Source organism: Magallana gigas, chromosome 1 (assembly GCF_963853765.1).
Source record: "Magallana gigas chromosome 1, xbMagGiga1.1, whole genome shotgun sequence".
In the NCBI taxonomy this organism is placed as follows: domain Eukaryota; kingdom Metazoa; phylum Mollusca; class Bivalvia; order Ostreida; family Ostreidae; genus Magallana; species Magallana gigas.
The window spans coordinates 54566357-54594060 of NC_088853.1; the positions used below are offsets into that span (position 1 = coordinate 54566357).

General features: G+C 32.8%; 1 long non-coding RNA gene across 2 annotated transcripts; it reads left to right on the plus strand.

Annotated features, from left to right (window-relative positions):
- Positions 1 to 19421: 19421 nt before the first annotated feature.
- On the plus strand, positions 19422 to 22839 carry LOC117689145 (uncharacterized). Of its 2 annotated transcripts, none has more exons than XR_010712165.1 (3): positions 19422 to 19664; positions 21403 to 21557; positions 22418 to 22839. It is a non-coding gene; the product is annotated as an uncharacterized lncRNA (long non-coding RNA). The 2 variants fall into 2 exon arrangements; XR_010712166.1 differs by lacking the exon at positions 19422 to 19664 and adding an exon at positions 20465 to 20482.
- Positions 22840 to 27704: the final 4865 nt, after the last annotated feature.

Consider the following 27704-nt stretch of genomic DNA (forward strand, 5'->3'; position numbering starts at 1 on the left):
TGTGGGTTTTGTAAAAACAATGTGGAAACAATAATACATGTTTTTATTTCCTGTGAGAAAATACATACCCTGTGGAGTGAACTTAGTTTATACATTTATAGAAAGACCTCTGAAAGAATTGGATTTAATATGTTTAATATTATACTTGGCCAACTTCCATTGTCATTTCATAACAAAGTAATCAATTTTGTAATTCTGTATATGAAACAATATATTTTTTGTTGTCTTATGTCAAATAAGACACCATGTCTGATTGGTTTCCTTTATCACTTAAAACTAAAATACAATATTGAAAGATATGCTGCAATACAAACTGGTAAACTACAATATTTTGAAAACTTATGGGATAGTTGGAAAGATATCTTGGCTGCTGATATCTGATTTATTTTTATTACACTGTATCATGAATATTTTTTTTCTATACTTAATTTTTTTCCCATATAAGCAAGTAACCACAAAATAATAAATTTCAGTGTTTATTCATAAGTGTGTATGTGTGTGTGTATGATTGAATGTCTGTTTTGCATGTCTGTTTCTTTGAAAAAGAAATAAATTATAAAAAAAAAAAAGAACAAAATTATTCATCTTTTTCCGAGAGTTCAAACGTTTACAACTGACGATCGTGATTGTCAATATTACACGTATGATGTGGTAAACGTATCTACTTTGTATGGAATAAAATGTAAAAATTAAGATAGTGTTCACCAGTCCGAGAAAAGGAAAATTTTAAAACATAAATATAATTTAAAGCTACATAGTCCCATATTTTTGGCTATGAGAGTATCAAATATTTTTCTACACAGACCAAATTTATTAGAAACAAGCAAAATCCGTCTCCTTTCAAAGTTTGAATTATCTAAAGAACATAAAAAATTTATGTATGAGAACACAAAAAACAAAACAAACAAACAAACCAACTCCATCTTGGGAATGTTTAGAAACGGGAACTTGATTGTAAAATATGTGTAAAAACGCATGTTTAATACAGTTCGTTGTTTTCGTCCAACAGAAAGATCATACTCGTTCATGTGCGGACCTAGAAGGGGTGCATGGACTATTCCTTCCACCTCTTGGGAAATTCAAATTAATTAGATTATATAGCAAAATTCCCGAAATAGGCCTCAAAACCCCTCTCCAACATTGGAGAACAAAATTATCCCTCGGACACCCCCTGGAAATGTTTTCTGGATCCGCACATGCGGTAACAATCATACAATATATCAATTTTCTCGCTTAATAAAGCAATAGCATACAGTGCAATGAAAAAAGAATATTGAGCAGCGTTTTCATCACACAAATTCCCTTTACTAAGGTTAGCGAGAAGTTTTTAATCACAAAATAATTTATTAATGTATGTCATTTCTTCTTTAAACTCTCTATATAGATGTACATTCTTACTTCCAAAAAAAATTTGTTAGATCATGATATTCCTAATCCGTGGAAGGGGGGGGGGAGGGGTAGTAGTATACCTACACTTCCCAAAAAAATCTTACCTACCAAAAAATTTTTTTTTCCCACATCATGAAATTCCTAATCCGGGGGGGGGGGGGACTAGTATGCCTATGACTCCAACTTCTCAATAATTTAATCATTTCAAGGTAAATTTAGGAACAAATATGTTTCCTACGAGTAAAAGTCGGGGGAGGGGAGGGGGTTAACCCTCTATGATGCTATGTGCCTAATGGTTAGGTCTAACTTTGCAAAAAAAGTGGGGTGGGGGCTAAGCCCCCCTTTGCCCCCCCCCCCCCTCCGATTCCGACGCCTATGTAAATTACATTGCAGGTGGTGACTGTTGGAGAGTTTCATTTGTTTATGTTTTGCACATTGCAGGAACGCGGGGGGATTCGAAATTTCCCTCAAATGACTGTACGAGCATAAACTTGATTGGACGTTTATGCTTGCGCGATTTTTAAAACGAACAAGGAATTAAAGCAAGTAAACCAATCTAGCACTGTCATTCTTTGTCTGTCTGTCTGCCTATCTAACACACATTAAAAGTCAATTCCTTTTTGTGAATTTCTTAAACTGCATCATGATAAACCTTTACAGCTGCAGCCAGCAATACCCGACTCTTGACCACTAACATATTTGCGTTATACTAATTAATTAGTTTTTGAAAATTATCCGCTATTAATGACAATGATTGTTACAAAAATATCGTATTAATGATGCATACAGGCTCTAAAACAATGTAAGTTTATTATATAAAATCGCTGTTTTGCTCAATTACACATATAGTTTACTGTTGATCTGATATGGTTTGTACGTGGTCAGTAAATCCCATACGGTGCGAGACCGAATGAAGATGTTTTAAAAATAAATGTCCAAATTATTCGGGGGAAAAACTTAGTTATTGCTATTTAGACCATATACTTTCGTGATAACTATTTGATAATCCCGCACCATCAGTTCCATTTTTCACAATTTGAGGGAAACCCTGGTGTGAAAAAACATGATTAAGTTTGCCTTGCATGTCATATGTTAGCAAAAAAGAAATCCGATAATTTATGATTTTTTTAAGTCAACCTACTTAAACAAACTCTCTCTCTCTCTCTCTCTCTCTCTCTCTCTCTCTCTCTCTCTCTCTCTCTCTCTTAGGAATAGGAAAGCTTTTTTATCGTGAAATTTATGTTTCATATATATATGCAAACAAAGAAATAAGAGATATATGCGTTAGATCTTATAGAACTAATTACAATTTCAATGATAAAAAATTCACATGTATGCGTGGATTATAATAAAGAGTGACAGGATAAGAAAGTGATTATAATTTTAAAAACTGCACGAATTTGTTAAAGATTGGGGAAATGCATCATTAATGAAGTAATTCATATTTTTTGCAAGACGTGGTTTTCTTTACATTTCTTTTTCATTTGGCGACGCTAAAAAAGAAAGAAAAAAAGAATGGCTTAACGTCTTATTTGAAATGACAGAGAAAAAGATAAAAAGCCATTGTTTTCGATAATAACATTAGAAATTATTAATTAAACGCAAAACTGCACCCCGCAACGCTAAAAAAAAATGGTACGGCGCGTTGTGTCAGATTGTTACGTCAAAACATGAATTTGATAACGTCATGCTTGGCACTGAAGCGTAATAACGTCTTTTTTGACGTGGCAGCGAAAGGGTTAAATTATGGGATCAAAGAGCTCTAAATTCTGTTATCTACAGCCCTTTACTGAGAGCTGTTAAAGGTTATTTAAGCTAGATTAGCTGGAATATGTTTATATATCTTAACAACATAATGATTTTCTCTTTCGTTACCAAATTAGGGTTTTTGGGGACCAGACGTAAACAAGTTTAATCTTTTCTATCTTAATTGGAAGAAATGCAAGTATTTAAAAAAGCTATGTCAGATAACTTATAAAAAGGGATACAAAAAGGCATTAGTACTCCACTCCTTTTTTCATATCATGTTTTGTTGTCGAAAATTTCCTTCAAAATTTCGTCAAACAGCCCATATAAGGGGATAAGGGATCGGCCCCTGAAACCGACTTTCTCATATATCTCCAGAACGTTTACAAATTTCTTAACACTTGTTGAACAAAATGTGTTTAGAATTATATGACCTTTCATATGATTTCAAGAAAAAGGGGCTGGCCCCTTAAATTAGGGAACCCAAGGGCTCTCAAGTCTTTTACCTACATCCTTTTACTCAGGGATATTTTGTTAAATGTTATAGAAGCAAATATGTTTATCTTACAGTTATGTGTCCAGGTAATGTAAGGGTATTATCATGTGTTATGTAATTAGGGGTTTGTAGGGGCCAAGAGTCCCAAATTTGATCACCCATATCTCAGAAAGGAAAAATATTTTGAAATGCAGTACAGAAGAAAAGTTGTTCAAAATGATGTTCTAAACGAAATGCAACCTTCAAAATTTCGTCCAACGGCCTTTATAAAGGGATAAGGGATCGGCCCCTAAAATCTTCTTTCTTATATATCTTCAAAACAGTAACGAATTTCTAAACACTTGTTGAACAAAATGTGTTGAGAATTAAAAGACCTTTCATATGATATCAAAGAAATGCAAGTATTTAAAAAGCAATGTCAGAGAACTTATAAAAAGAGATACAAAAAGGCATTAGTACTCCACTCCTTTTTTCATATCATGTTTTGTTGTCCAAAATCAAAGTCGATGATGTCACATTTCCTTATAATAATCGGACGGAAGACCTCCTCGTTGCTCGCAACGAGATCGTGTCTAGTTATTATTAATATTTTTTTCCACGAATTTTGTGCACGCGATACCTCGAAAACTATTCGGCCGATTTCGACCATTTTTTCACAGATGATTGCCAGTGGTCATAATTCTAGAAGTGTTTTGAAATTTTGAAATCGTCACTTCCGGTTCCGATTTACGCCCGATTTTGTCAGTTTTTACGACCAATTTTGTGCAGACATAAACTCAAAGACTATCAGAGATATAAATATGAAATTTTCAGGATAGGTAGACCATAGTATGAAGATGTGCACAACGTATTTCTTTGGCGCCATTTCTTTGAGCTCGCCTAGGCTCGAGAATTCGATACGAATTTTGCATCAATATTTTCATAGATTTTGATCTGTATCTTTTTATCAGTTAATATTTTGTTAAGACATATATAACAAAAGTGGTAGATAATCAAAAGTTCCTTCCAACAAATTCAAGAAAAAGGGGCTTGCCCCTTTATTTTTGGGCCAAGACACTTGTAAACTCTAATACAAATAACTTAAAAACAATAATGATTCTGTAATGCATTATAGAAGCAAAGTTGTTGACCGTAACAATATCCATCAGGAAAGATCATGGCCACGCCCATTTATTACGAAATTAGGGATTTTTAGAGGCCAAAGTACTGAAACTTTGACGCAATATATCTAGAGAAGGAGACATATTTTGTTTAGCTTTGTAGAAGAGAAAATGCTTGCGTTGATGATTCTAATTGATTCCAGCAATCAAAACACCAATGTCTGTCTCCATTAAGGATCTAGAGGACTGACCCCTAAAATCATTCAATCATTTGTATCTCAAAAATTATCAACAAATTTAGATAGGTGTAAGAACAAAAAATGTTGGAAATTGTGGGATCTTGCGATGGAATCAAAGAAAAAGGGGCTGGCACCTTAAATTAGGGGCCAGGACACTCGTAAACTCTATTATAGATAACTTCAAAATGATACAGATTTTGAAATGCATTATAGAAGCAAAGTTGTTGATCGTAACTATATCTATCAGGAAAAAATCATGGCCACGCCCATTTATTACGTAATAAGGAATTTGTATGGGCCAAAGTACTTAAACTTGGACGCAATATATCTAGAGAAGGAGACATATTTTGCTAAAATTTGTAGAAGAGAAAATGCTTGCGTTGATATTTCGAATCGATTCCATCAATCAAAACACCAATTTCTGTCCCCATTTAGATCTAAAGGACTGGCCACTACAATATTCAATCATTTGTATCTCAAAAACGATCAACAATATTAGATAGGTGTAAGAACAAAAAAAGTTAGTGTTTGTGAGACCCTTCGAATGAATTCAAGAAAAAGGGGCTGGCCCCTTAAATTAGGGGCCAACAGACTCATAAACTCTATTATATATAACTAAAAAAACGATAAAGATTTTGTAAAGCATTATAGAAGCAAAGTTGTTGATCGTAACAATATATATCAGGTAAAATCATTGCAACGCCCATTTATTACGTACATGTAATAAGAGATTTATAGGGGCCAAAGTACTGAAACTTTGACGCAATATATCTTGAGAAGGAGACATATTTTGTAGAAGAGAATATGCTTGCATTGATGATTTTAATCGATTCCACTAATCAAAACACCGATGTTTGTCTCCATTAAGGATCTAGAGGACTGGCCCCAAAAATATTCAATCATTTGTATCTCAAATGTAATTAACAATTTTAAATTAGTATCAGAACAAAAATGTTAGTATTTGTGAGACCTTTTGATTGACTTCAGGAAAAGGGGCTGGCCCCTTAAATTAGGGGCCAGGACACTCGTAAACTCACTCTGTTACAGATAATTTAATAACGATAAATATTTTGTAATGCATTATAGAAACAAAATTGTTGATCGAAACAATATCAGTATGTAAAACTCATTGCCACACCCATTGATGACGTAATTATGGATTTTAAGGGACTAAAATCTTAAATCTTTATTGTGCTGTAAATGAAAAAGCAAAAGACTTTGTAAAGCATTTTAAAGGATATTGAAAATCGTATACATTATCTGAATGGGAATTTAAGGGGGGGGGGTTTTGAAATGTCATTGATATTTTAATCGTATCGTTTAAAAATTGAACGGAAGACCTACTCGTAACGAGATCGTATCTAGTTGTTGTCGTACTGTTTCTTCTTATTTTTTTCCACAAATTTTATGCACGCGATTTCTCAGAAACTATTCAACCGATTTTGACCATTTTTTCACAGATGATTGCCAGAGGTCATAATTCTAGACGTTTTTTTAAAGTTTGAAATCGTCATTTCCGGTACCGAGTTAAGGCGGATTTTCTATTTTTTGTACGACCTATTTTGTGCAGAGCTGATCTCAGAAACTATTAAAGATATGAATACGAAATTTTCAGGATAGGTAGTCTATAGTTTGGAGTTATGCACTTTTATATTGTTTAACGCCAGTGGCGCCATTTCATTGATAATTGTGTACGAGTTTTCATTCAAAATGTTCATATAAACTTGTACAGTCTATTACGAAGAACTTGAAAACGATAAATATTTTGTTATGCATTATAGAATCAAAGTTGTTGTACACTACATTATCGGTTTGAAAAAAGTTATCGTCAGGCCCATGTTTGACGTAATTAGGGATTTTTATTCAATATTTTAATTTTTCTTTTTTTTGGGGGGGGGGGGGTGTTAATAATTAAATTGTATCAATATTTCATGGTGTCATTTAAAACTTTAAAAAAATCGGACGGAAGACCTATTCATTACTCATAACGAGGTCGTTTCTAGTGATACTAAATACTGCACAATCTTCTACAGAAATTGTTATGTGCATGGCGTTAAAGAGTGGTAGACAATCAGTTAAATAATGTTGTCTGAGGTGGTATTGGAACGCACCTTTGGTTTCGCGCGTGGAATTCCATTGACTACGCAGAGAGTGCCGTCGAAAACACTTCATTTATGGACGTGAGAGTGTGTAAATGCTACGTTAAGTACATAAATAAAAAGGCCGGGTCCAAATAATGTTTGTAATCGCTTGAATAGTGGGGAAAATGTCAGTTTCAAAAGATGCGATCGAAAAGCAAACCGAAAGTAGAAATCGCGGGTTCAGTTTACACCAACGCAAGGAAGTCCATAAACAATTAGTTATGCATTCTGCACATGTATTTCTGCCTTAAAAGTTTTTGTCACGTCGTTTACAAGAATAGTCTACTGTTTGAATTTAATGGGATTGATATATGCTTGATAAATGAAGAAATGACGAAACACGTAACATGTAATTTTATTCAGTATAAAATCGATGACTGTAATTTTCACAGTTCCAACATTCAAAAATAATGCATATGTTTTCTGAGGTCTAGATTTAACAAAATACAAAAAAAATACCATGCATCTGAATAGTGATACGTTTGCTTACATCCCGTGCACTCTGTACATTTTGATTCCCCATACAATCACTACGTGCTGTTTGATTTCAGGATTTTAATTATAAATTGTTCTTTGTGCTTAAGATTTGGCCGACAATAAGAATGAGGTCCGATGTACATTTATATGAGTTTTTATTAGAATTGAGTGAAAGATTCGGGAGTTCCAATTTTTTGTCCATACAGAACAAGTCATATACGGCAACGAATATTCAATAGTCATTCTTAGTCCCTTAAAACTCCTAAAAGGTGTGAACAGTTTTTGTGGGGTTTTTTTTTGGGGGGGGGGTGTTAATAATGAAATTGTATCAATCTTTCATGGTATCATTTAAAACTAAAAAAATCGGACGGAAGACATACTCGTTACTCGTAACGAGGTCGTATCTAGTTATTATTTTTTTCCTCCAAATTTTGTGCATTCGATTTCTCGAAAACTATTTGGCCGATCTCAGCCAATTTTTCACAGATGATGAGTCATGATCTGAATTTTATATGTTTTCGATATTTTTGTGTTTGTAACTTCCCGTACTGATTTATCGGCCATTTTGTAGTTTTTTAAGGACCTATTTTGTGCAAAGCTGATCTCAGAAACTATCAGAGATATGACTGAAAGTTTCAGGATAGGTAGTCTATAGTCTGAAGTTGTGCACTAATATTTTGTTTTACGCCAGTGGCACCATTTCTTGGAGCTCGCTTAGGCACGAAAATTGGGTACGAATTTTTATCCAAAATTGTCATACGTTTTGATCTGTATCTTTTTATCCGTTGATATTTTGTTAAGACATATATAACAAAAGTGGTAGAGAATCAAAAGTTCAACAAAATCAAGAAAAAGGGTCTGGATCATTAAATTAGGGGCCAAGACACTCGTAAACTCTATTAAATAACTTTAAAATGATAAAGATTTTGTGATGCATTATAGAAGCAAAGTTGTTGATCGTAAAAAATTATTGCCGCGCCCATTTATGACGTAATTAGGGTTTTTTAGGGGCCAACGTACTTAAACTTTGAGGCGATATATCTAGTGAAGGAGACATATTTTCATAAGTATTGTAGAAGAGAAATGTCTGTATAAATGATTATAATCAATTCCACTAGTCAAAACACCAATGTATGTCCCCATTAAGGATCTACATTTTCATGAAACTTTCAGATCTAATAGATATTGATCTGAACCTTATTGGAAATTTTTTTATTTTGATGACGTCATTTCCGTTTCAGAGATAATGACGTTTTAGCGATTTTTAGAGGGTCAGCTTGTCCGTCGAACTCCTCCTAAACGATAAAAGATATCAATTTCAAATTTTCAGGAATTGTAGACGAATGATTGTAGTTTTGTCTAAAGTGAGCCATTTATGTTTGGCGCAAAAGGCGCCGAAGCTCGCCTGGACCCGAAAATTGAGATATAAAAAATGTAGTGATTTTTCTTGGTTTTCTTTAATTATCTCTTTTCTGGAAAATATTTTGTTAAGACATGTAGAGCAATTAAAATATATTTTTACCAGAGCTTTCATTTGAGATCAAGAAAAAGGGGCTGGCCCTTCAAATTAGGGGCCGATAAGGCTCTAAAGTCTTTTGATAATAACTTTTTAATGTGAAATATTTTGTGATACGTTATAGAAGCAATTATGTTTATTCTAACGTTATTCACCTCTACATGGCAATCATTTACTCCTATATTACGTAATTAGGGATTTTAAGGGGCCAGAAGTCCAAAACTTTGATGCTCAATATCTCTAAATGGAGAAACATTTTGATAAGCAATATTGAAAAAAAGATGCTCAAAATATTGAGCTTATCAATCTGCAACAATAATTTCTTTGTTATGCGGTCCCTGAAAGGAGTTACAGGGTCGGCCCCTAAAACGACCCTTTCCAGATATCTCCAGAACGGTACAGAATTTCTAAACACTTGTTGAACAAAATGTGTTTGAATTGACAAGAGCTTTCATTTAAGATCAAGAAAAGGGGCTGGCCCTTCAAATTAGGGGCCGATAAGGCTCTAAAGTCTTTTGATGAACACTTTTTACTGTAAAATATTTTGTGATACGTCATAGAAGCAATTATGTTTATTCTAACGTTATTCACCTAAACATGTCAATCATTTACTCCTATATTACGTAATTAGGGATTTTAAGGGGCCAGAAGTCCAAAACTTTGATGCTCAATATATCTAAATGGAGAAACATTTTGATAAGCAATATTGAACAAAAGATGCTCAAAATATTGAGCTTATCAATCTGCAACAATAATTTCTTTGTTATGCGGTCCCTGAAAGGAAATACAGGGTCGGCCCCTAAAACGACCCTCTCCAGATATCTCCAGAACGGTACAGAATTTCTAAACACTTGTTGAACAAAATGTGTTTGAATTGACAAGAGCTTTCATTTGAGATCAAGAAAAAGGGACTGGCCCTTCAAATAAGGGGCTGAGGGGGCTCTAAAGTCTTTTGATGATAACATTTTACTGTGAAATATTTTGTGATACCTTATAAAAACAATTATGTTTATTCTAACGTTATTCACCTCTACATGGCAATCATTTACTCCTATATTACGTAATTAGGGATTTTAAGGGACCAGAAGTCCATCACTTTGATCATCAATATCTCAAAATGGAGGAAAACTATGAAAAACAATTTTGAACAACAGATGCTAAAAAAATTAAGCTTAACAATACTAGTATGTAACCATATTCTCTGTGTGATACGGTCCTTAAAAGGAGTTACAGGGTCGGCCCCTAAAACGACCCTTACCAGATATCTCCAGAACGGTACAGAATTTCAAACACTTGTTAAACAAAATGTGTTTGAGTTGACAAACACATTCTTACATGTATGAGATCATGAAAAAGGGGCTGGTCCTTCAAATAAGGGGCTGAGGGGGCTCTAAAGACTTTTAATGATAAATATTTACTGTGAAATATTTTTTGATCCGTTGTAGAGGCAATTATGTTTATACTAACGATATTTGCCAATACATGGCAATCATTTACTCCTACGTTACGTAATTTGGGATTTTAAGGGACCAGAAGTCCAAAACTCGATCCTCTATATCTCAAAATGGAGGACAATTCCGAAAAGCAGTATATAACTAAAGATACTCAAAATAATGTGCTTTACAATGTACAACCATATATTGCTTGTTATCTGGACCCTAAACGGAGTTTAGGACCAGATATCAAAACGATTTTTCACATATATCTCAAAAACGATAACCAATTTCTAAACACTTATTAGCATTACACAAAAATACTTTTTAACTAAAATGAATGAAAAGGAGTTAATCCCTCAAAAAAGGGACACAAAAGGGGTAGATAGTCTTTCACCCATTACTCTTAGACCCCGCTTCCATTTCCAGTTTCGTTGACGAAGATCAAGAGCAAGGTCATTCCGTATTCTAAATATCGGACGGAAGACCTCCTCGTTGCTCGCAACGAGATCGTGTCTAGTTATTATTATTTTTTTTTTCTTACCGATTTTGTGCACGCGATTTCTCGGAAACGGCTCAACTGATTTACGTCAAATTTTCAGTTCTGATAGGTATTGATCTGAACCTTGTTGGAAATTTTTTTTGTTTATGACGTCACTTCCTGTCTTGAGATATCATGGATTTATCGGTTTTTATAGGGGTATTTTGTCACGAGAACTCCTCTTTTACCATTTAAGATATGACGTTGAACTTTTCAGGGCTGATAGACGAAAGACTGAAATAGTGTCTAATGGTCATTAATCATCTTTATCTCAAAGAGCGCCGAAGCTCGCCCGAGCTTGAAAATTAGGATAAAAAAGGCGTCGTGATTTTTCTTGGTTTTCTTTCAATATCTCTTTTCATGAAAACATTTTGTTAAAACATGTAGAACAAAAAAACTTAATTAAATCAAGAGCTTTCATTTGAGATCATGACAAAGGGGCTGGCCCTTCAAATAAGGGGCTGAGGGGCTCTAAAGTATTTAAATGATAACTTTTTACCGTGAAATATTTTGTGATGCGTTATAGAAGCAATTATGTTTATTCTTAGGTTATTTACCTATACATGGCAATCATTTACTTCTATGTTACGTAATTAGGGATTTTAAGGGGCCAGAAGTCCAAAACTTCGATGCTCAATATCTCAAAATGAAGAAACATTTGAATAAGCAATATTTAACAAAAGATGCTCAAAATATAGAGCTTATCAACCTGAAACCATAATTTCCTTGTTATGCGGTCCCTAAAAGGAGTTACAGGGTCGGCCCCTAAAACGACCCTCTCAAGATATCTCGAGAACGGTACATAATTTGTAAACACTTTTTGAACAAAATGTGTTTGAATTGATAAAAGCTTTCATTTAAAATCAAGAAAAAGGGACTGGCCCTTCAAATTAGGGGCTGAGGGAGCTCTGAAGTCTTTTAATGATAACCTTTTACCGTGAAATATTTTGTGATGCGTTATAGAAGCAATTATGTTCATTCTAGGGTTATTTACCTATACATTGCAATCATTTACTCCTATGTTACGTAATTAGTAATTTTTAAGGGGCCAGAAGTCCAAAACTTTAATGCATAATATCTCAAAATGAAGAAACATTTGGATAAGCAATATTTAACAAAAGATGCTCAAAATATAGAGCTTAACAATAATCAACTATAATTTCTTTGTTATGCGGTCCTTAAAAGGAGATACAGGGTTGGCCCCTAACACGACCCTCTCAAGATATCTCGAGAACGGTACAAAATTTGTAATTACTTGTTGAACAAAAAGTGTTAGAATTGACAATAGCTTTCATTTGAAATCATGAAAAAGGTGCTGGCCCTTCTAATAAGGGGCTGAGGGGGCTCTTAAGTCTATTAATGATAACTTTTTACTGTTAAATATTTGGTGATACGTTATAGAAGCAATTATGTTCATTCTAATGTTATGTACCTGTACATGGCAATCATTTACACTTATGTTACGTAATTAGGGATTTTAAGGGACCAGAGGTCTAAAGCTTCGATGTTTAATATCTCAAAATAGCGGAAAACTTTGGAAAGCAATATTTAACAAAAGATGCTCAAAATATTGAGCTTAACAATGTACAACCATATATATTGTTTTTATCTGGACCCTAAAAGGAGTTTTATGACCGGATATCAAAACGATTTTTCCCAGATCTCTCAAAAACGGTAACCAATTTCTAAATACTTATTAGTGGTACACAAAAATACCTTTTGACTAAAATGAATGAAAAGGAGCTGATCCCTCAAATAAGGGACACCAAAGGGATAGATAGTCTTTCACCCATTACTCATAGATCCCGCCTCCTTTTCCGATTACGTTTCGTTGATGAAGGTCAAGAGTAAGGTCATTGCATATTCTAAAAATCGGACGGAAGACCTCTTCGTTGCTCGCAACGAGATCGTGTATAGTTAAGGTCTTCCGTTTCCAACGGAAGACCTTATAGTGATTGTAATGTTTTTTATTATTATTAGGGTCTTCCGTCTTCAGCGGAAGACCCTTCTATTATTCTATTGTTTCTTTTTCACTTTTCTTATTGTTATTATTCTTTTTTTTCAAGCTGATTTTGTGCAGACGATTTCTTGGAGATGGCTCCATCGAATTCATCCAAATTTTCAACACTAACGCGTTTGTATCTGAAGTTTATAGGTTTTTTTCAATTTTTGAAAATTCACTTCCGTTCGGAAGTTATCGTCGATAAACGATTTTTAAAAGCGAATTTTGTCTGCGACGTTTCTCAAAAATGAGTAAAGATATAGGGCTGACATTTTCAGAGACGATAGATCTACCGTTTTTCTGGTGCAACACACTCAAGAAAATTTCCGCCGTCACTTCCGGTCGTCATTGGAAGGAAATTTGAAAAATTGAATTTTTCGACTTTTTTATTTTTTAATAATTTTTTTTGAAACTTAAACATCTTATAGTGACCCTTTCACTAATTCATAATATGTAATTTGTTTTTAAATCAACCAAGGCATTCTCGAGAAATTAAGCGTCAAAGTCCTGAAGCGAGAGTCCGAGTAGCTCAGTCGTTATAGTCGTGGACATGGCCCAGGCGACCCGGGTTCAAGCCTCGAACGCCGCAAATTTTTTTTCTCTTTTTTTCGCTTAGATCTACGATTTTATCTTTGAATTGATAGGTTTAATCTTATCTATTCAAAAATTGGACGGAAGACCCACTCGTTGCTCGCAGCGAGATCGAATCTAGTTATTATTATTTTTTTCCCTTTTTTTGTCCACAAGATTTCTCAGAGATGGCTGGATAGATTTATGTGAAATTTTCAAAAATGAAAGAGAATGACAATATCTCGAGACGATTTTTTCATTTTGTCAAAAATCATTTCCGGTCGTCCGTTTCCTGTCCCGCGTTTAAAAAGCTTGTATCAACGAGACCTCAGAAACGGTAAAGACTTGAACATCCAAACTTTATGGGATGATAGACCCATAGCTGTAGATGTGTTTAAACTATTTTGTTTTGTTCGTCGTAACTTCCGGTCGTCACCGGAAACACTTCAAAAATAACTACTTTTTCGCATAAAATTCCTTTTCCATAAAATAAATATATAAGTATAAATCTATGCATAAGTTATCTATCCGATGTTAACTCAACAAAAAAAATCTACTTCCGGTGCGATATCTCAAATATCTCAGGTAGCTTCTTTGAAACACATTTTGTACAAACGAGATCTCAGAAAATATAAGTGATCAAAGCACAAAACTTTCATGGATGATAGACATTTGATTGAAGATGTGTTTAAGCGGTTTCGTTTTGTCTTCCGTCACTTCCGGTCCACACAGGAAGAGTTCAAACAAATAAAGTTATTTATCAGTTTAACTGTTTTCCTTTGATATTTGTAGTGAAGTCGATGAAAAATTAAGTTGAAAAGGCAAGTTCAAAAAAATAATAATTACAATTTACATTGAGCACTTCCGTTTGTCTGTTTCCTGTCCCGCGTTGAAAAAGCTTGTATCAACGAGATCTCAGAAACGGTAAAGACTTAAATATCAAAACTTTGTGGGATGATAGACCTATAGCTGTAGATGTTTTTACACTATTTTGTTTTGTTCGTCGTAACTTCCGGTCGTCACCGGAAACACTTCAAAAATAACTACTTTTTTGCATAAAATTTCTTTTCCATAAAATAAATATATAAGTATAAATCTATGCATAGGTTGTTTATGCGATGTTAACTCATTAAAAAAATTCTACTTCCGGTGAGATATCTCAAATATCTCAGGTAGCTTTTTTGAAACACATTTTGTACAAACGAGATCTCAGAAACTATAAGTGATCAAAGCACAAAACTTTCATGGATGTTAGACATTCGATTGAAGATGTGTTTAACCGGTTTCGTTTTGTCTTCTGTCACTTCCGGTCCACACAGGAAGAGTTCAAACAAATAAAGTTGTTTATCAGTTTAACTGTTTTCCTTTGATATTTGTAGTGAAGTCGATGAAAAATTAAGTTGAAAAGGCAAGTACAAAAAAAATGTTAATTACAATTTACATTGAGCACTTCCGTTTGTCCGTTTCCTGTCCCGAGACAAAAAACCTTGATTCCTGGAGATCTCAAAAACGGTAACGACTTGAACAATCAAACTTTGTGGGATGATAGACCTATGTATGTACATGTTTTTACACTATTTTGTTTTGTTCGGCGTAACTTCCGGTCGTCACCGGAAGCACTTCAAAAATTTGTTTTATTCATTTTACATAAAATGAAAATATCAGTAAACAATCTTATATATGTCATCTATATAATGTTAAATTGGCAAATAAATTTTACTTCCGGTGAGATATCTCAAATATCTCTATGTAGCTTTCCTTTTTACAAATTTGATGTCCGCGAGATTTTTGTCATTGTAAGTGATTGAGACACGAATCTTTCATGATTGATAGAATTTTGATTGGGGATGTGTTTAACGGGTTTAATTTTGTCAACTGTCACTTCCGGTTCTTACCGGAAGGGTTCAAACAAATCCTGTTTTTAACAAGTTTAACTGACTTTCTTGGAATTTTATCTAGCCTGATAAACAGTGATGTACATTAAGCAAATCTACGAGACATTCCAGCTTTTGTTTTTAATAATCACTTTCGTTCGTCCGTTTCGGTCCCGAGACAAAAATATAGTTTCAAAGAGATCTTAGATTTGGCAGAGACGTATACAACAAAACTTTGAGGAAAGATTGACATATGATTGTACAAATGGTTAACATTTTTGTTTAGTTCGGCGTTACTTCCGGTCGTCACAGAAAGTACTTCAAAAATTGATTTCTTTTTCATTCTCGTTGTTTAACATGTAAGTAACGTCTGGATATATCATTCACAATAATTATCATATCCACTTTTTTTCTATGTGAGAGAAGCAATGTCTTACAGTTTAATTGATACATGTATATCAAAACGGAAGACCTTTTTGTTGCTTTTGCAACAAGAGTCTAGTTATTATTATTATTTTTTTCCCCTTTTTCTCTCGTGAATTTCTCAGAGATGTCTTGATGGATTTTTATAAAATTTTCAGGAATGACGGAAAATATAAAGATCTAGAGGATTTTAATTAAAAATGTTCTAAATTCACTTCCGGTCGTCCGTTTCCTGTCCCGCGACAAAAAGCTTGTCACCTCGAGATCTAAGAAACGGTAAAGACTTAAACATTCAAACTTTGTGGGATGATAGACCTATAGCTGTAGATGTGTTTAAACACTTTTGTTTTGTTCGTCATAACTTCCGGTCGTCACCGGAAGCACTTAAAAAATATTTTTTTTACGCATAAATATTTTTGTCAATAGAATAAATATATAAGAATAAATCTATTCATAGGAAATCTCTGCGATGTAATATCAACAAAAAATTTCTACTTCCGGTGAGATATCTCAATTATCTCAGGTAGCTTTTTTAAAACACATTTTGTACCCGCGAGATATCAGAAACTATAAGCGATTAAAACACGAAACTTATATAGATGATAGACATTTGATTGAAGATGTGTTTAACCGGTTTCATTTTGTCTTAGGTCACTTCCGGTCCATACCGGAAGAGTTAAAAAAAAAAGAGCTGTCTATCAGTTTAACTGTTTTCCTTTGATATATTTTAGTTAGATAAATGAAAAATAATGTACAAAAGGCAAGTATACAAGAAATATTGAATACAATTTAAATTGAACACTTCGGTTTGCCCGTTTCCTGTCCAGAGACCAAAAACCTGATTTCGACGAGATCTCAAAAACAGTAACGACTTGAACAACCAAACTTTGTGGGATGATAGACCTATGTATGTACATGTGTTAACACTATTTTGTTTTATCCGGCGTAACTTCCGGTCGTCACAGGAAGTACACCCAATTTTGATATTTTTATCATTCACAATAATTTTCGTATCCATTTTTTATTTATGTTAGAGAAGCAATGTCTTACAGTTAAATTGATACTTCTATATCAAAACGGAAGACCTTTTTGTTGCTTTTGCAACAAGAGTCTAGTTCTAATTATAACAGTTATTTGGTTTCTGTTGGATGTGGATTGAGTGGAAATATATTTGAAATGCAAAAGGTTCTATCATAATATGGGTCTAAATATAGCAACAAGATGCAATTCATGCAAAAATCCTACTTATTTACAACTGTTTTTAAGAGACAATGTCAGTAATCATTGAGCTTTGTCCATATTATAAGTGGAAAGTGTAAAAAATTATTTTTCCTTGATATTGTTATGTTGATTAATACAGGTAAGCGGTATTTTAGAAATGTGATATTTTTGGCCACATGGTCATTGTTTCCATGGCAACAACCAAAAATAGACAAAAACACTAAAATACCAACAAATCATCAAATTTGTAAAAATAACAATGCATATCAACATAAAATTTTGTTAAATTTGAAAAAAAATTGATAACACTAAATTTTGCATTTATTTGGAAATCAGAATGTCAAAGTATTATTTCCCAAATTGCTTTTTTAACATTTTTCATTGTAAAATTTAAAGTATTTTTTAAAATTAATTTCTCTAAAAAGCAACCTGAATTTGTTTTGATTCTATATTAGACAAAAAATTCTTACATTGGTTTATAAGATTAATCAGTGAAAAACGGTAGTCAATGTGTATAAAAGAAATAACATTAAAAGCAAAGTAGCCAAACTTTGATTTTGAATATGTAATATTACCCCCCTTTATGGAACTCTTCTGCGGCGGAGGTTTAATTAAACTAACAGGAAGTGGAAACCAAACATGCTGTCTGCTCAGTTGGTTGTAGTCTGCTTGAATTTGCAGAGGATTTACAGCAACTTGTAATGGTAGGTGATATTTTGTAAATATGTCTGATCTATGCCAAAATTATTTAATGTAAAACATCTATATTGCTTCATAAACGGATAAAAAATTTGTGACTTTTTGATTGATTTTACAGGGAGTTGTGGTTGCTTGATGTTTGTTTAAAATTGCAGAGGAATGACATTCGATTCAACTTGTAAATGTAAGTGTTGTTCCGTCAACATATGTGATGAGTTTAGAATAATTTCAATTAAATTGTTAATTTCTAAAATAAAAATACACTCTTTGCCAATTTTACATAGATTTTTAGAAAGAATTGTAATGACTCATGAACTTTGTCTTAATTGTTTTAATTGTCACCCGCTTGAAGTTGCGGAGATATGACAGCATCTTTTGAAAATATGTGTATTTTTGTCAGTATAATGGATGGATTTCAAATAAGTTACCAGTAATGATGTAAAGCACTCATAAATTAATGCAAATTTATATGAAAAATACATAACCCCCACCCCTATCTCTCCCCCCCCCCCCCCCCACTAAACATATGAAAAGACAGAATGTTTATTATCCATTCTCTTTTAATGGGCAATTTTAATTTCCAATTTTTAATTCCAAATCAAGCCTCCATGATGATAAGATTACACTATCATAGTTAGATTCTCAGATGTAGTACATATATGTTTGTTTTGGAAATACATGAATGCTCAATATCAGTTCATTAACAAGCTTTTATATTAATAAGATATCTTGTTCTCTTTTAGATGGAAATCAGTTTGTCTGTAGCTTAGCTTTTTCACACCGAATGATACCTGTGGATATACAAAAAGACCTGGCCAAGACATATTATTCCTATGACATGTTGTAATCTTTCCATAGATGCACACCTCCGACAGTTTTCAATTTGAAGAAGTATAAAATCAGAAACAGAATTATTGAAAATAAGGGAAGGTTTCTTCAGTGAAGATGATGAAATACTTACATTGTACCATCTGTCCAAAACACAGGTATGTGACATGTCTTATGAATGTATCATGTTTCATAGTATGGTTATGAATATCAGACAATTAAATTCAAAGACTTGCAGAATTTAAATTAAACACCTTTATCAAAAAGAACATGTGATTAGTTTTGAAAGAGTTACTTGTAAATCTCTGAATTAACAGAAAAAATGACCCATAGAAATGTCCTTTGCTTAATAGTGAATTAGAATTTTCTCTCTATCATTTTCTCTCTATCTCAAAGCATCTAATTTAATTGTAGTAACTGTGCCTTCAGTTTGACAATGACAGACACTAGCTTGCAAATGACAAATTCATATGTTGTTTGCTTTGTTTTGTTTTAAATGTTTTGAATCAGGAAAAATAAGTACAGGTATAAATGGACAGAAGTGTACATAAATACTTGTACTTGTGAATTTAACTAAGAGCATTTCCTTATGTAACCATCTCTCTGTCTTTCCTCACTTATCTTTCTCTTCTTTAATATTGATGTTAATTGCAAGATATATTCTGTGCATTACTGCTCAATATCAGTTCATTAACAAGCTTTTATATTAATAAGATATCTTGTTCTCTTTTAGATGGAAATCAGTTTGTCTGTAGCTTAGCTTTTTCACACCGAATGATACCTGTGGATATACAAAAAGACCTGGCCAAGACATATTATTCCTATGACATGTTGTAATCTTTCCATAGATGCACACCTCCGATAGTTTTCAATTTGAAGAAGTATAAAATCAGAAACAGAATTATTGAAAATAAGGGAAGGTTTCTTCAGTGAAGATGATGAAATACTTACCATCTGTCCAAAACACAGGTATGTGACATGTCTTATGAATGTATCATGTTTCATAGTATGGTTATGAATATCAGACAATTAAATTCAAAGACTTGCAGAATTTAAATTAAACACCTTTATCAATAAGAACATGTGATTAGTTTTGAAAGAGTTACTTGTAAATCTCTGAATTAATAGAAAAAATGACCCATAGAAATTTCCTTTGCTTAATAGTGAATTAGAATTTTCTCTCTATCATTTTCTCTCTATCTCAAAGCATCTAATTTAATTGTAGTAACTGTGCCTTCAGTTTGACAATGACAGACACTAGCTTGCAAATGACAAATTCATATGTTGTTTGCTTTGTTTTGTTTTAAATGTTTTGAATCAGGAAAAATAAGTACAGGTATAAATGGACTGAAGTGTACATAAATACTTGTACTTGTGAATTTAACTAAGAGCATTTCCTTATGTAACCATCTCTCTGTCTTTCCTCACTTATCTTTCTCTTCTTTAATATTGATGTTAATTGCAAGATATATTCTGTGCATTACTGCTCAATATCAGTTCATTAACAAGCTTTTATATTAATAAGATATCTTGTTCTCTTTTAGATGGAAATCAGTTTGTCTGTAGCTTAGCTTTTTCACACCGAATGATACCTGTGGATATACAAAAAGACCTGGCCAAGACATATTATTCCTATGACATGTTGTAATCTTTCCATAGATGCACACCTCCGACAGTTTTCAATTTGAAGAAGTATAAAATCAGAAACAGAATTATTGAAAATAAGGGAAGGTTTCTTCAGTGAAGATGATGAAATACTTACATTGTACCATCTGTCCAAAACACAGGTATGTGACATGTCTTATGAATGTATCATGTTTCATAGTATGGTTATGAATATCAGACAATTAAATTCAAAGACTTGCAGAATTTAAATTAAACACCTTTATCAATAAGAACATGTGATTAGTTTTGAAAGAGTTACTTGTAAATCTCTGAATTAACAGAAAAAATGACCCATAGAAATTTCCTTTGCTTAATAGTGAATTAGAATTTTCTCTCTATCATTTTCTCTCTATCTCAAAGCATCTAATTTAATTGTAGTAACTGTGCCTTCAGTTTGACAATGACAGACACTAGCTTGCAAATGACAAATTCATATGTTGTTTGCTTTGTTTTGTTTTTAATGTTTTGAATCAGGAAAAATAAGTACAGGTATAAATGGACTGTAGTGTACATAAATACTTGTACTTGTGAATTTAACTAAGAGCATTTCCTTATGTAACCATCTCTCTGTCTTTCCTCACTTATCTTTCTCTTCTTTAATATTGATGTTAATTGCAAGATATATTCTGTGCATTACTGTGAATCAATCAATTATTACAATGCAGATAGAGGTAGATTCTTTCAGATAATCAAAAAGTTTGGCATACACAAGAAACTTAATCTACCAGCATTAAGTCTACAGATGCATACTAAGTCAAAAAATGTGAAATAAGAAATTGCAAAGTAAATTTTAAGATTTTGACCATATTTTTTTTACATTGAGTGACAATTGTAAAACTGTCAGTGGAACAAAAATTAAGCATTAGTAGACATAACTGGGAATGTAGAATTAAAAAAAATATGCCTGCCAGATTGATTATATCAAAAGTATGTGTAAAAACTTGTGATTGCATCATTACTTGACCATGCAGTGGGCATTTGTGAAAAAAATTAGTTAAGTAATGAAAACACATTTACAAATGAATTTTAACATCTTATTTAGATATGTTCTTGGTGTTGGATGGAGGTCAAGTATGATGTGTTCCCTTGGATGGACATGTAATCATCAAAGCAAGAGCAATTCAAAAGGAACCATAACAAAAGAGCAGTCATTCTTCCTGAAGAAGTATTATGATTGTCTTATTAGAATTGGTTCAGGTTTGTCAATTATTTTGATTATTATGGCATTGAGATTAAAAACACAGAATCTTTATTTCTATCTTATCTCTCTCTCTCTCTCTCTCTCTCTGTTGATAAATAAAGCCTAGGACCAGTAGTCTGTCAAAATATATTGGCCTGCAAAAATTGTACAAAAATGTACTTGCCCCCATATATCCATATGTGTAACATTCAAAATTGATTACAAATTGTTTTAGACATTTGGCTTTTAAAATATTTACAAGTCCATCATACTTGTCAATTTTTTAATTTCACTGGCAGGAATAAAAAAAAATTCTGGCCACAGTCTTCGGACCACTGACTTTTTGTAATGACTGATGTTACAGTCCAAATTAAATAAATTCTTTACTGAGAGCGCTTTCAGCCATGTTGGCTCTTCAAACAGTTACACAAAATTAAACGTAGGTAATCAAATAATTGATTTGCTTTTTATTATCTCACCTGAGCTGAAAGCTCAAGTGAGCATTTCTGATTACTTTCTGATTACATCCACATGTCTGTCTGTCTTTCCATCCATCTGTAAACTTTTTGCATTTTTGACTTCTCTCCAGAACCACTGGGTCAGTTTTAACCAAGGAATATAAGTAGAAAAAATCTTTTGAAAAGTCTTTTAAAAAGGGATTTGATGTTTAACATAGGAATATGTGCAGTAAATTTTAAAGATTTTTTTAAACAAGGTATACTCTTAATTGTTATTTTAGATATTTTGTTCTGATACCATGAAGTTAATTTGATGAGCTATTGTTTTTCAGATTAGTGATGTGGCTTCTGGGCCTCTTGTTTGAATTTGTTAGATGATATCTCCATCATTTACTGTAATAGTTTTTCAACTTTTACAGGAGTGTGTTCCAATTGTAGAAAACATCTTATAAAAAGGATGGAATCAGATAAGGAGAATACACAAGGGGAAAATGAAGTAGACACATATCCAGTTGGTTCTGCTGAAGTTCTTCACAAAGGATGGGCTTTGAAGTCAAAATATTAATGCGAGTTTAAGTGATTCACTGAATCTCAAAAATCTTTCTTGAAAGTTTGAGGTTGTAGAAAGCAGTGGTCATAAACTTGACCCAGAAGATGTAGCCTCCGAGATGAGAAGAGTGAGAAATGCAGAAGGAAAGCGCATTTTCAGAATTGATGAGTTCCTTTCAGGAAATCAAGTTTCCAGCTATTTCTGCAGATTGGACTTAAAAAGGAGGAGGATTTCTGTTGTGATCAGATGGTTGAAGAAAAGGACCTAGAAGCTGAACATGATTTGGACAATTTTAGAAGCTTGGCCACTTTAGCATTTTATTAGAACTTCTGATTCACTATTTTTAGACCACCCGAGTCACTCAGGTGACCTATTGCTGCAGCTATCCGTATGTGTCCGTCATCATTCGTTGTACATTGGTTGTAAACTTTTGAACATTTTTAGCTTCTTTTTTGAAACCACTGAACCAATTTAAACCAAAGTTAATATATGTACTGAAGTACATACCAGGTATATATTTATGATGAGGAAGAGTGCCTCTTCCAAAATTGGGAAGTTCATGGCCCTGGGTGAGGTGTTCTGGTGTTAGGGTGGGGCTCTAAATGCAGTAGTTCTCCTATGCTCCTGGGTATTAATCCGATGAAATAAGTATATAGTTATGATAAGGAAGAGTGCCTCTTTCAAAGTTATGAATTTCATGGCCCCTGGATCAGGAGTTTTCTTGTAAGGACAGGTCTCTAATAATTATGTATTGGGTAGGGTGGTGTAATTTTTGCCAATTTATTTTTTTGTTCTTAAGATTTGTTCAATTATGTCACTGTATGTTATGTTATGACGTTTTAATAATTTTTTTTAGAATTTTGAAAGTTTATTGGATTAAAGTATCCCGGAATAATAAAAATGATTTCATAATAGCCCTATAATTATAATGCACATGAATATACTTTGAAAGAGCCACACTGCAGGTACTCAGGTGACCGATAAGAACCATGGGCCACTTGTAAAATGTAGTATTGTTTGTGTGCTATGTGAACGCATCATGTATATTTTCAACTGAAACTCTTCACTTTGAACTGTTGAGGTTAGTCATTGTAGATGTCATAAACGTGGTGATAATTTTGTTAAAAAAATTAGAAAAAACAAATTTAGGCAATGAACAATTTTTATATACATGTATGATGTCCTTCTGTTAGAAGCAAGAAATATTTAAATAACTTTTTATGTAACCAAGTCAAAACTTTACCTTAAACAAATTTGTATGGTTAAAATTGCATTTCAATTAAATTAGTAAGGTAGAGTATATTCTGCCGTTAATTTTGCTTAACAAGAAAACAAATTCAAACAATTCAAAAATTACCGCTATGTATAATGGTTTTTTTCTGTTAAAAACACTGATTAAATTTATCAAAATTATAAAGTTTGTATCTCCGTCAAAGTGTGTCCTTCTCTCTCTCTCTCTCTCTCTCTCTCTCTCTCTCTCTCTCTCTCTCTCTCTCTATATATATATATATATATATACACACACAAAGATAAGTGTTGCCATACAAATCCTTTTCATAATGTGTTTTTTATTATTTTGGTAAAGTTTTTATGAGTTTTAAAATTTAAACATTTCATAATTGTAACTTATAAAGTGTGTGAAGGCTTATAAAACCTATCTCGAGTCTGATTTGTATGGCAAAAATGTGTTGCTAGGGAGAACATAATATTGCTATGGACATGATTTAGAAAAACTAAAGAAAATGGAAGTGATTGGAAAGAAATAATGATGTTTTTAAAATATCAAATATAGCTACATACAGTCATTAAAAACATATTCTAGGTCTGATTTCTGTGTCAAAAAATGTGTTGCTATGGTTAAAATTATGCTGCTATGGGAATTATTTAATTGAATAAAAAGAAAATATGATAATAAAATGTTCTTCTCATAATATTTAAAATATATATATATATATATATGACTGTCGTCACGAGAAAAGGGCCCTTAAGGTCAAAATTTCACAAATTCACTTTTTTGACAATTCCGATTAGTGAACTCTTTCTGAACACAAATATACAAAGATATCCAAGATCTCGTGTGTTTTAAGCATTTTATGCCATTTTTAGTAAGAGATGTTTACACGATTTTGACGTAGCTCGTCGAAAACGTCACGACGTCACGAACGTCAAATTTTGTTTTGCATTATTTTTTTTCTTCTATACTTCCTTTCATCGTCTTTAATTGTTTGAAGTAGAATTAATTAATAATTTTCTGTAATTCTAGATTTCTTACAATTTATGAAAAGATAACAAAATTTTTTGATCATCCAGATATAGTTAAAGTTCTGCAACAATCCAGTTACACTACCGATTAATCCACATGCAACACCCCCCCCCCACCCCCACCCCCGAACATAATATAGATAGATAAAGGATATTAAAGAAAGAAAAATCAAAATTCTCCTCAACCTTCAAATACATCAAAGTTATCTAAGCTAAATAAGCAAACAGGTAACAAACATAGATAAAGATGGTCAAATTTGATGCGTATGTTTCCCCAATTTTGGGGCTATGTTAAATTACATACACGAGTTTATTTTCAAAAAGAGAAATATTTATTCTTTTTGATCAACCTTTTGCACGGAAATTTTCTCGCATATTTACTGATATTACTTTTTAATTATCTTAAGTTTATAGTTCTGAAGCAAGTTTAAAATCAATAGCTGTTTTTAAAACTCGGAAGTTATGTGGTGTTAAATAATTTTCCTGATTTTTCTTCTCTTTTATACGTTATCAACACTTAATTCTTATAAAATTACCGGTAAAATAAATCGGCTTTGACTGTCTCACTGAAAAGTTGCAACTCCAAAAATGTGGACAGTTGATTTGAGAAAAAATGTTTCAACAAAAGTTGCATTTTATATTTATAGATTTAATTTTACATAAAATAAGTATGATTCCCTCTATTTTTTTTGATTGTAATTCACAGCTGTATATAAACAGACAGGACTGAAAACTACTCGGTCCAGTTCTAACCATGCAGTTTATCGATCGGTCGAATTCTCAGCAACCTAAGAAAAATCACGGATTTCACGAACTAATCATGATGATGCCAAACTCAAATTCCCATATAAGACACTTTGGCCACAAATTTCATCTAACGTACTGGTGTACATTGACAATAATTCAGTGACTTTTACTTACTTTTTACGGTCAATTAAATTCATCAATATATTAAAAGAAGAATTTTAAATATAAACAATAAAATGCTTTCTTCGGTGATACATGCGGGCTATAAAAATAGCCACATTACAGAACGCGGGTTACATTAATTTCTTCGGTATAGATCGCTACCTATTGCTTATGTGTATCGTTTAAATATACTCGTAAACACCTACATGTAATTATACCCCCGCTCCGAAGGAGAGGGGGTATACTGTTTTACCCTTGTGTGTCTGTCTGTCTGTCCGTCCGTCTGTCTGTCCGTCCGTAACAAAAATTTCTGTCGCATTTATCTCAGCAACTATTTATCGCAGATGCTTGAAATTTTTACACAGTGTTTGTTAAGGCATGCCATATCGTGGGATATATTTTTGTACAAATCGGACGTCAACTTCCTGTTAAATGACGACTTTGCTTATTTTTTAACTAAAATTTTCAAACAAATTTTCGTCAAAGATTTCTCAGCAACTATCTATCGCAGATGCTTGAAATTTTTACACAATATTTGTATAGGCATGCCATATCGTTGGATATATTTTTGTACCAATCAGACGTCAACTTCCTGTTACATGTAAATGACGACTTTGTTTATTTATAGCAAAAATTTTCAAACAAATTTTTGTCAAAGAATTCTCAGCAACTGTTTATCGCAGAAGCTTGAAATTTTTACACAGTACTTGTATAAGCATGCTATATCATGGGATATATTTTTGTACCAATTGGACGTCAACTTCCTGTGTAATGAGTACTTTGTTTATTTTTAGCGAAAATTTTTAAACAAATTTCCGTCAAAGATTTCTCAGCAACTATTTATCGCAGATGCTTGAAATTTTAACACACTATTTGTTTTGGCATGCCATATTGTGGGATATATTTTTGTATCAATCGGACGTCAACTTCCTGTTGAATGAGTACTTTGTTTATTTTAGCCAAAACTTTCAAACCAATTTTCCTTCAAGATTTCTCAGCAGCTATTTATCGCAGATGCTTGAAATTTTAACACACTATTTGTTTAGGCATGCCATATTGTGGGATATATTTCTGTACCAATCAGATGCCAGCTTTCTGTTAAATGTTGACATTGCTTATTTTGCATATTCACATCAGAGCGGTGGTATCACTAGTGAGCATTGGCTCACAGATATCTTGTTAAGTGTATCAAATAAAACAGATCAACAAAATGAAAAAGCCATCCAAGTGCTGAATCTACACTTCTATTAAATCGCTTAAGTAAGTTCACGCGAACCGTTATATTTTTGTGATGCGATTTTTCTAAACCATAATCGTTGAAATAATTAATCATATATAAGCATCATTCACATTTTTTTTTCAAAATGCAGGATTGCATGTAACTTCCAATAAGACTTCTGCATTATGTATGCCCATTTTTTGTACTAATCGATAGTGCAGTGCCGATAGACGTAGCTTATACTCAGTGAGAAGTAACATTTTTACATGTTGACTAAATTTAATTTTCTTATTATCGATGTTACACGATGAAGAATGAATAAATGTACACCTCTCTCTCTCTCTCTCTCTCTCTCTCTCTCTCTCTCTCATTGAATACAAAAATCGGCCAAGTGATTATCAATTTAGAAAAATGAAAAATTACATAATAGTCGTTTATAGAGTGCATACAGTTGAAAACGGCATTCCGAAGTTTTAAAAAAAATCGCGATTCTCGGTGTGGTGAGTTTTCGGGCATGTTATGACTGATTTTAAAGTAAAATAGCTCAAAACGTACACACAACATGTGGATTTAATTTGGGTTGTTAAATTGCACAAGAAAACAAAATATGTTGCGCTCAAATGATAAACAAGTTTTTCATTCGTGATGGTATATACTTTTGTGTTGTTTCTTTAAGGCACTGTACATGAAAATGTCACTACGAATAAGATTTTTCCACGAAATCAAATCGATATATCAGTGTAGATTTTTACGCTGTGAAAATATT